The sequence below is a fragment of the Alligator mississippiensis genome, chromosome 8, assembly GCF_030867095.1.
Source record: "Alligator mississippiensis isolate rAllMis1 chromosome 8, rAllMis1, whole genome shotgun sequence".
In the NCBI taxonomy this organism is placed as follows: Eukaryota; Metazoa; Chordata; order Crocodylia; family Alligatoridae; genus Alligator; species Alligator mississippiensis.
The window spans coordinates 72,894,276-72,904,231 of record NC_081831.1 but is presented as its reverse complement, the minus strand read 5'-3'; positions in this window follow the sequence as shown (position 1 = coordinate 72,904,231).

Here is a 9,956-nt window from a genome sequence, read left to right as displayed (position 1 = left end):
CGTAAGCTGTGGATGGGATTTATCAACCTGTCAAAGGCCTTTTGTACAGCATTTATCACAGTTTTTAGGCACTAGCTTGAGTTAGCTGCCTACTGATCTTGTCGCTCAGCAGTGCCATCCATTCTTCTCTGACCCTTTTGTATGATTGCAGGCGTCTCCCTTATCCCCCTCACTCCCTACAGAGATATGTAGAATGCAGCTGAAATTAAACTCATGGCACTTCAAGAAGGCCTTTTTCCCTCCCACAGGTGTTTTGTGTAGGAGGAGAATGATTTGGCTCTTGGTTTTTCAAGAATGACAATAGGCATAAAAAGACACTTAGTGTGGTGTTGGATTTGCTTCAGACTGCAGTATTATTTTAGACAGCGTGACTTTCTGCTGAAATGAATCAAAGCAGATGAAGATGTCAGGATAACATTTGGTTATCAAAAGCAGGACTCAGCGCAGTTTGTTTCTCTCACGAAAGGAAATGCATGCATTTCTCCCGTGCTGATAACTGCTAAAGGTCTGATTGCGGCATTTCGTGGGTGGATGGGTGGGAAGCTCATTGTGCTCTGAGGATGCCTATGTCTGAGCAGGATGTGTAGTTGTTTTCACAACCTATTTCTATGACAAATATAATTACCATGGTCAATTTACCATGCTGTTGTGAGCTCTTCTTCCAAAATGGCCAGCGTGTTTTTTTCCCCCCTGCCGGATGCCACAGGATTCTAAAAGCATAATTTTCTAGAAGCTGCTGTCTGTCTCTAATCCTCTCTCATATGAAAAATCCATTTGCTTCCCTGGGACATGACATTTTCTGGAGGATAAGGTGCTTCTTAAAGTCTTGTGCCTGTAACGTGCAAGAAATCTCAGAAAATTGATAGCAAGTCTTTCCTACCTTATGCTAGCTAGGAATTCAATTCAGGCTGTGAGCGTATAAACAGTAGTCACAGGCGGCAGGTTTGTTCCAGCTTTTCCATCGCAAATAATTTGTCAGTACTTACCCTTCACCTGATCATCTCAAACTGTTGCAAGTCAGCCACGTGCCGCAGGGTATTTGGCTTTAGGCTCATTTGTCAGACGAGTAGATTGTACAATAGAGGGACATTAACTGTGCAAAGGTATAAGCGTGTTGTGGGCAGGACTGAGACTACACCCAAGTCCTGAATCTTGATCCTACACATCAATATCAGATGCCAGTTCTTAAGTTTAGATCCTCCACTCTTTGTTTTCTTCCAGGCTAAGCCACAGGTAGCATCTCAATCAGCACCCAACTGTTTTCTTTCCAGCTGGCTGGTGGGACACCTTGTAATGACTCTGCCTGTCTCAGCTGGTGGTTGATGCTTTTGAAGAATGTCCGAGTGGAGAGAATGTACCTTTCAGGAAGAAATTTGTTTGAGGAGATGAATCCCAACGCTGTTAACCTTCTGAATCCCAACGTTGTTAGTAAGAGTCCAGAAAAAAATGTCCTGCAAATTCATGAAACCTAAACACTCAGTTGTGCTGTTATTTGCCAAGCAGATCAATCAGTCATGACTTCTTCATAAAGAAGGTGCATCTTCTACCTGTTATGTCTTGCCTTTATCCACTTAGGATCCAACTCTTCTGAATCTTGAACAGATACCATATCAGCTCCTCACCAGAACTATTATAGCCTTTGGATCAGGCCAAGACAGGTAAGACCAGATGCTGAAACATAGAGAGAGGCTGTGTCTGTGTGTGAGAAGCCTGACCCCCTAAGACTTGGAGTGGAGAAGAGGAGGTTGGGGGTGGTGGGGTATAGATTTGATGTCTCATAAATTTGATCTGTCCCTTGGCTCTGCAGTTTAAGATTGTTAGGGAAATGATTTTATTACATCTCAAACAAAAACAGGCTTCTACAATCCCTTCCCAATATTTTCCCTCTGGGTTTTAGATATAAATGCCTTCTAAACTGGAAACCTTTTTCAACCGAGCTCATTAGCAAAGTCCTTTTCAATACCCATGTCATGTTTTTACAAAACTATAGTACAAAATGTTATTCTACAACTGTTCAAGATATTTGCAAAGTGTTTTCCAGTGGCCAGAATCAGGATCCAAAGTATGTCAGTTCTTTCTCTACTAAATTCCTTTGTTAGCAGTGTTTCTGACAGCTGCAGCATACCATGCTTAGATCCAAAGATTAGTCCTAATTTGGGGTTGAGGCCTTGTCAAACTTAATTCTCTTGTAGCATATGACTCTCCTGGCCTTGATATGATCTTTGTCTCATCCACAGGTAATGGGCGATGCTCAGTGGAAAACTATAAACCTTAATCTGAATTCTGATTTTACTTGCATGTTCACAAGCCATTTTCTGCATGTTCACCCTGTCCAATGCCGTGAAATATACTGGAGTCCTCATTCAAGAATGAGGAGCAGTTGGCCAGGTCTGCCTACTCACATAGGTTCCTCACCTGCATACAGGACCTGCACCTAACACAGGAGGTATGCAGTCCTGCTAAGGGAAATGCCTTACTCGACTTGGTGCTGACCACAGGGGAGGACTTGGTGGAGGATCTGCAGGTACAAGGTAAAATATGAGACAGTGACCACCCATTGATAGGATTCACTATCCGGCAAAAGGCTGGGAAAGATAACTAGTAGGGCGGAAATGCTACACTTCCGGAAGGCCAACTTCAACAAGCTCAGGAGATTACTTAGAGTGGGACTGAGGGGTAATAGCATCAGTGAGTTGGGAGTCCACGAAGGGTGGGCGTTCCTAAAGGAACTGATCCTGCAGGCACAAAGGGGTACCATCCCAGTACACACAAAAGGAGGCAAAAGAGCCAAGAAACCCTCTTGGCTGAGCAGGGAAATCCAGGAGAGCATACAGGGGAAAAGAGAGGCTTACAGGCTGTGGAAGCAGGGGACAGCCACCAAGGAGGAGTATACCTGTTTGACTCATGCTTGCAAGGAAGTGGTGAGGAAGGTCAAAGCAGAAACAGAACTCAGGCTGGAAACAAAGATTAAGTGTAACAAAAAGTCCTCCTTTAAGTACATAGGGAGCAAGAAGAAGGCGCAGGGTAACATAGGACCACTACAGGATGGACTAGGGCAACTCATAACAGATAGGATGGACACACATAGGATGGACAAAGTTTCACTCTTAAAGGATTTCTTTGCATCTGTGTTCCTGGACACAGATACAAACACACCTCCCAATGAGACTTTAGTGTGGCTTGAGAGAGATGCCAATCCACGAGCAATTAGCACTGACTTGGTGAAGGTGCACTTGGAGGGGTTGGACGTATTTAAGTCAGCAGGCCCCGATGATCTTCACCCAAGGGTACTAAAGGAATTGGCCAGTGTCATAGTGAAACCACTGGTGCAACTGTTTGAGCACTCGTGGCACTCAGGACAGGTCCCAGAAGACTGGAAGAGGGCCAGTGTGGTCCCTTTTTTTCAAGAAGGGGAGGAAGGAGGACCTGTGTAATTATAGGCCGGTTAGCCTCACCTCTATACTTGGCAAGACCTTAGAAAAAATCATTACGGATCACATTTGTGGGGGGCCAGCAAGTAATACAATGTTAAGGGGCAACCAGCATGGGTTTATAGCAGGCAGATCCTGCCTGACTAACCTGGTCTCTTTTTATGACCAGGTCACAAAGTGCTTAGATGCAGGAGTAGAGGTAGATGTTATTTACTTGGATTTTAAAAAGGCTTTCGACACAGTGTCACACCCAATTCTTATGAATAAACTAAGTAGCTGTGACGTGGATTTTTTCACAGTCAGGTGGGTGGATAACTGGCTTATGAGGCATACCCAGAGAGAGGTGGTGAACGGGGTGGTTTCTACCTGGAGAGATGTGGGCAGTGGGGTCCCCCAAGGCTCTGTCCTTGGACCAGTGCTGTTCAATATCTTCATCAGTGATTTGGATGAGGGTGTTGAAAGCACTCCATCCAAATTCACAGACAAAACCAAACTATGGGATATGGTAAATACACTAGAGGGTAGGGAGTGAATTCAGGTGGATTTGAACAGATTTGGGGAAAGGGCGGATCAGAATAGGATGCAATTTAACAAAGATAAGTGCAAAGTGCTGCACCTGGGGAGAAAGAATCACCAATGCGCCTATAGACTGGGAAGTACTGTTCTAAGTAGCGCAGCGGCAAAAAGGGATCTCGGAGTCATAGCCGACGCAAAAATGAACATGAGTTACCAATGTGACGAGGTAATAAGCAAGGCTAACCGCACGCTCTTGCATTAGCAGGTGCATCGCGAGCAGGTCTAGGGAGGTGATACTTCCCCTCTGTGCAGCACTGGTGAGGCCACAGCTGGAGTACTGCGGCCAGTTTTGGGTGCTGCACTTCAAGAGGGATGTGGATAACCTGGAAAGGGTTCAGAGGAGGACTACTCGTATGGTTGAGGGCCTGCAGGTAAGATCCTATGAAGACAGACTGAGGGATCTGAATTTCTTCAGCCTCCGCAAGAGAAGGCTAAGAGGTGATCTCGTGGCTGTGTACAAAGCTCATCAGGGGGGTCAGCAGGGAATAGGGGATACTCTGTTTACCAGGGTGCCCCTTGGGGTTACTAGAAACAATGACCATAAACTGAAGGAGAGCACATTTAGATTGGACATCAGGAAGAAATTGTTTATGGTGAGGGCTGCCAAAATATGCAATGGGCTTCCAGGGGAGGTGGTGCTTTCCCCTACCTTGGAGGTGTTCAAAAGGAGATTAGACATGCACCTGGCTGGGGTCACTTGATCCCAGCGCTCTTTCCTGCCCAGAGCAAGGGGTCAGACTCGATGATCTAATAGGTCCCTTCCGACCCTAGAAATCTGTGAAATCTATGAAGAAGTTTGCTTGGCCACAGACAAATATAACGTTGAGCAGAGCTTTCTTTTAAGTGAATTGGAAAATTGTCATTCAGTTGACACTGAAGTGGTTCATGGAAACTTGCCAATGTGGTTAATTTTTTATGGAAGCCTAAATGATTGATTTCTATGAGCACTTTGATTATTTCAAGATGATCTAAAATTAAATATATGTATATAGATTAGATTGAATATTTTATTTGAAATTAAACATCTGAGAAAATTCTATTTGGAAATATCCAAAAGTTCCATTTCCCAAAAAGTGTTGGCCTTTCCTTTCCTATCTGGAACAAAATTTCAAGACAGTGAGATTCCCCAGGGAGCAGAAACTCCATTTCTCCATCTCTCTCAGTTTGACTGTATCAGAGGAGTTCACAGGGAAATCTGTCTTCATATCTCACCATTCAAAATGGAATTGAATGTGATGCTCATTTTGTTTGGTCTTGAGGTCTTGTCAAGCTGATCACTAGTCAGTCATCAATTAAGATAGGTGCTTTGCATGAAAAGGCCACTGCTGCTTTTTTCATTACATGCTGTTTATGGATCAGTAGGTAAGAAGGACCATCCACAGGTTTACTTGTTTTCCCAGTTGCCTTTAATGCTAAATCTTCTTCTTTGCTTCAACCAGTATCTAACAATTAAATGCGTTATATGTACATTGTCCCACTATTTTCTTTCCTCTCAATGAGTGGCATAATATATTTAAATATAGGAACTCAATTTGATCATTTTTTCACTGCAACTAATATTTTGCATAAATAACAGCACTGAAGATCTTACCTGAGAGTGTAGTTATGCAGCTCAAGAGGAGGAGGAAATCAGAGACATAGAGGATGGAAGGTCAACGGCAGATCAAGTAAAGAAACCAATGTCTGACTCCTCCTCCATGAGTCAGGCAGCTCTCCGTCAGGTGAGTTCTTTACTCTAGTCATTCAAATTCATTTCCCTGGAGGAAAAAAAACCAAACTGGTTGAACTCTAGGAGTCATCAGTAAAAACTATTTATGCCTACAAACTGCTACAAACTGGGCACACCAGTCATTTGCAAATACATCATTTGGTCACTCATGACATGACCGGCATTTTCATCGAACACCTCTGGACTACTTTGAAGTCATTGGGAGTTTTGCCATTGAGTTGGGAGGGTCAGCATTTCCCCCCGTGTCTTGAATGCAAGAGAAAAAACACAAGAAAGTTTATATTGGGTTCATGGTCTCAGTTATGGAAGAGATTGTAAAGTTCAAGAGTGGGAGTCAAGCTCTCAGTGTTTACTAGACTGGTTAATAACTACTTAAGGAAAATCTGTGGTTTTAAAAGCAGCAACTCTACCTTCCCTCTTAGAAAAAGCATATCAGGGAGAGAGGTTTTTCAGAGTGAGTCAGCTGCTGGCTTCATTTTTTTTTCTGTTTAAGTGCTGAATAAATCTGATCTGATCTGATGATCAATGCAAATTGGTAGGGACCCCTCTTGTTTCTGCTTCCTAAGCAGAAGATACACTTCATGACCAGCTGCTGCTCTGAATCTATGAATAATTATGAATGCTGGGCTCAAGCTGTACCTTCGGGACATCTTTATGCAGGAAACCTTGCACTCTTGCTCAGTGTCCTCTTGATTTGTTGAGCTGTGTGTGGTTTGCTAAGGTTTTTTCTCTGTAGGGCTGTGCAGAGGGTTAGGACTAAAAATCTTTGATTCGCTAACTTTGCAGTAAATCTGGAGTAACTGATTAGCTTTAAACACACCTGGAAGTTGGACACTGAGGTGGCCAACCTGCGGCTTGTGTGCCACAAGTGGCACAGGCAGCTTCGGTGTGTGGCACAGGGAAAAGGCAGCACAGCATCAGATAGGGCTGGAAGCAGAAAGCAGAGCAGCAGATCGGACAGAAAGCAAAACAGCTGACTGGGCTGGGGAAGGGCATTGGAGTTGTTCTCAGGGAGGGTACAGGGCTAATTTGTGACATGCCTGCCAAAAATGTTGCCCCCCCCCCCCACTAGACTAAGTAATCTCCAGCTCTTATTTCTTGTCGCACATCAGCGGTTACCGAACTAGCTAGCCGGACAAAGGGGCAGAGGCCAGCAGGGGGAGCACCACATGGGATTCAGGGGGTGGATTTATTTCCCTCCAAATCAAAAAACTGCAGCTCCCAGAACTGGCAAGAGCTGAGATCTGTGCTCAAAACTGCTCCGTCCCTGCACCTGTTGGTGCAGAAATGTCCCCCAATGTCCATGTTGTAATTGCTTGTTCACCCAGCGAAGTGTCCCAAGCGGCTGGAGACTTTCCCCTGTCCTAAACAGAGCTCCCAGATGCTATGTTCCCTGATGTTCAGCCTCAGTGTGTTTTTCTTCCCTAACTTCATCTCATGTGTCCTAGTTGTAGGCTTTCCTAGAGCTATTTGTATCTTCTTGGTGCTTATATAGAACATTATTTATACACTGTTGGGATGGGTTGTCCCTCCAAGCCACGATTACATCACTGCTGGTAATGAGTGGTTACATCACTTTCCCTCCTGAAGCCAGCTTTGACTTGGAGCAGTTTTCAGGACACTGGTTATAAAATCAGCGTTAGGAAAATTGCTGAGATGTTTCCTTGCTGTTGCGAAGCACTTTGTTTTCCTTAGGTTTTCTCCTTTGCTAATAATAACATTTGTGTGAATCTTACTGGCTAACAACCGCAAAAGCAAGCAGCAGATGCTCAGTTTTTAACCATCTTGTTTTTGTTTCTAAGTGTAAAACCTGTTGCATACGAGCTTGGGAACCACTGTTTGATTTAAACCACTAAGTGCTTTTGCCTCCACTGCTTTCTGGTAACTGTGCTGTACTCCAGCATGAGTAGCTAAATTTTTCTGGTGGTAACACAAACTTACTGAAATGTTTTTGGCTTCCCCCCCCCCCGCCCAGTTAACACTTTTTTTTAAAATAACTTCCTAAAATCTGAGCATGTTTTTAAAGGAGCTAGGAAGACCCCTGGCCTTGCATCAAAGACAGCTGATTGCAACTTCCAGCTCTGCTACAGATCATCAATGATCTGGAAGATGGGATGGAGTGCACCCTCAGCAAGTCTGCAGATAACACTGAGCTGGAGGAGGGGTATTAGATTATGCTGGAGGGTAGGCTAGGATTTGAAGAGACCTTGACAAATTGGAGGATTGGACCAGAAGTTCAATAAGGATAAGTGCAAAATCCTGCACTTAGGGTGGAACAATCCCATGCACTGGGGGCTGACTGGGTGGGCAGCAGGTCTCCAGAAAAGGACTTGAGGTTCACAGTGGACCAATAAGCTGAACAGGAGTCAACAGTGTGCCCTACTTGCCAAGAAGACTAACAGCATACTGGGCTGCATTACTTGGAGAGCTGCCATCAGATGGAGGGAATCACTTGAGAATCACTTCCCCTCTGTTCTGCACTGGTGAGGCCACATCTGGAGTACTGTGTCCAGTTTTGGGCCCCCACTACAGAAAGGATGTGGACAAGTTGCAGAGAGTCCAGCGGAGGGCAACAGAAACAGTTCAGGGGCTGGGGGACATGACTTCTGAAGAGAGGCTGAGAGAACTGGGCTTATTTGGTTTGAAAAAGAGAAGACGAGAAGGGATTTAATAACAGCCTTCAACTCCCTGATGGGTGGTTACAAGGAGGATGGAGCTGGACTGTTCTCAGTGGTGGGAGATGACAGAACAAGGAGCAATGGGCTCAAGTTGCAGCAAGAGAAGTTGAGGTTAGATATTGGGAAGAGCTTTCTCACCAGGAGGGTGGTAAAGCATTAGAACAGGTTACCCATAAAGGTTGTGGTATCTCCATCCTTGGAGGTTTTTAAGACCCAGGTAGATGAAGCCTTGGCTGGGATGATCTAGCTGGGGATGGTCTTGCTTTGAGCAGGGGCTTGGACTGGGGCAACCTCCTGCCAACCCTCATTTTCTGATTCTAATGCTGACCTGCAAGGGCTTGTTGGTGCAGGACCACTCGGGGACATTAATTCTGAATTCCCTTAAAGCTTGCACCCTTAGTTGATGTGTTAGACTTGTGTTTTTTTCAGAATTTATGTAGCCTTAATTTACCTTCATTTCGACAGCAGAAAGAGAGAGAGAGAAGCTCCAGCAGGTACCTTCAGATACTGCAAGGTAAGAGCATGCCTCCAGGCAGGGGCCAGTACCTGCCATTGCTGTAGGTCCCCACTTAGAGCTACTTCCCTACTTTACCTTGTTGAGATATGCCATTTGTGTGTCTGTGCCTACTTTTATTCAGAATGCCATTTAATTTAGCTTAGTTCACTTTGAAAAATGAAGTAAACAGAATCAAATTAGGGGCACTTACATTTGGAATAAGAGAACCAAACAGGGCTTTAGCATAGTTCAATTAACCCACTTAAAAAACAAAATAATTCAAATAAATTTTCTTCAATGTCCCCCATCACAGATGTGACTTGACCCCACCTGTCTGGACTATAAACTCTCCAAGGCAGGGGAGGTCTGTTCCTCTATCACTGTGCACACAGCTACACCCCTCGCCCCCCTGCAAACAGGTAGACACACATGTGCAAACAGGTAGATGCACACACACACACACACCTGTCACTGTGCAAATTGCATTGGTGTGTGTCTGTCTAGCTGTTTGCATAGTGACAGGTGTGTGTGTGTCTACCTGTTTGCATTGGTGTGTGTATGTCTAGTTAACACACACACAGCTGTCACTGTACAAACAGCTACACACACACACCAGTGCAAACAGGTAGACTCCCCCCCCCCCCCCGATGCACGTGTAGGGGTTTGTACTGTGCTGGAAATGACGGGGGCACCCAGCGGGGACGGAGCAGGCGGTGCTTGGGGACGGGACTGCTACTGTCCCGCCGTGAGGCGACGCGGGGCAGGTCCCCGCCCGCTGCCCTGGGCTCGGCAGGGGCTGCGCTGCTTCCTACCTGCCAGGAGCGTCCCCCGGGTCCTTGGCCCCTCTCACACCTTGGGGCGGGGCGGGGCGGGGCCGCGGGCTCCGAACGTTGTTACAAAACCGCCTGGTTTTGTAACCATTCTGCGGGCGCTGCCCAATGAGCGGCGCGGCTCGGGGTCACGTGGCCCCGCGCTGTATATAAGGTTCGCAGCGCCCGGGCGCCGGCAGCGGCGGCGGCGGCGGCATGGGGCGGCCGGGCGGCGGG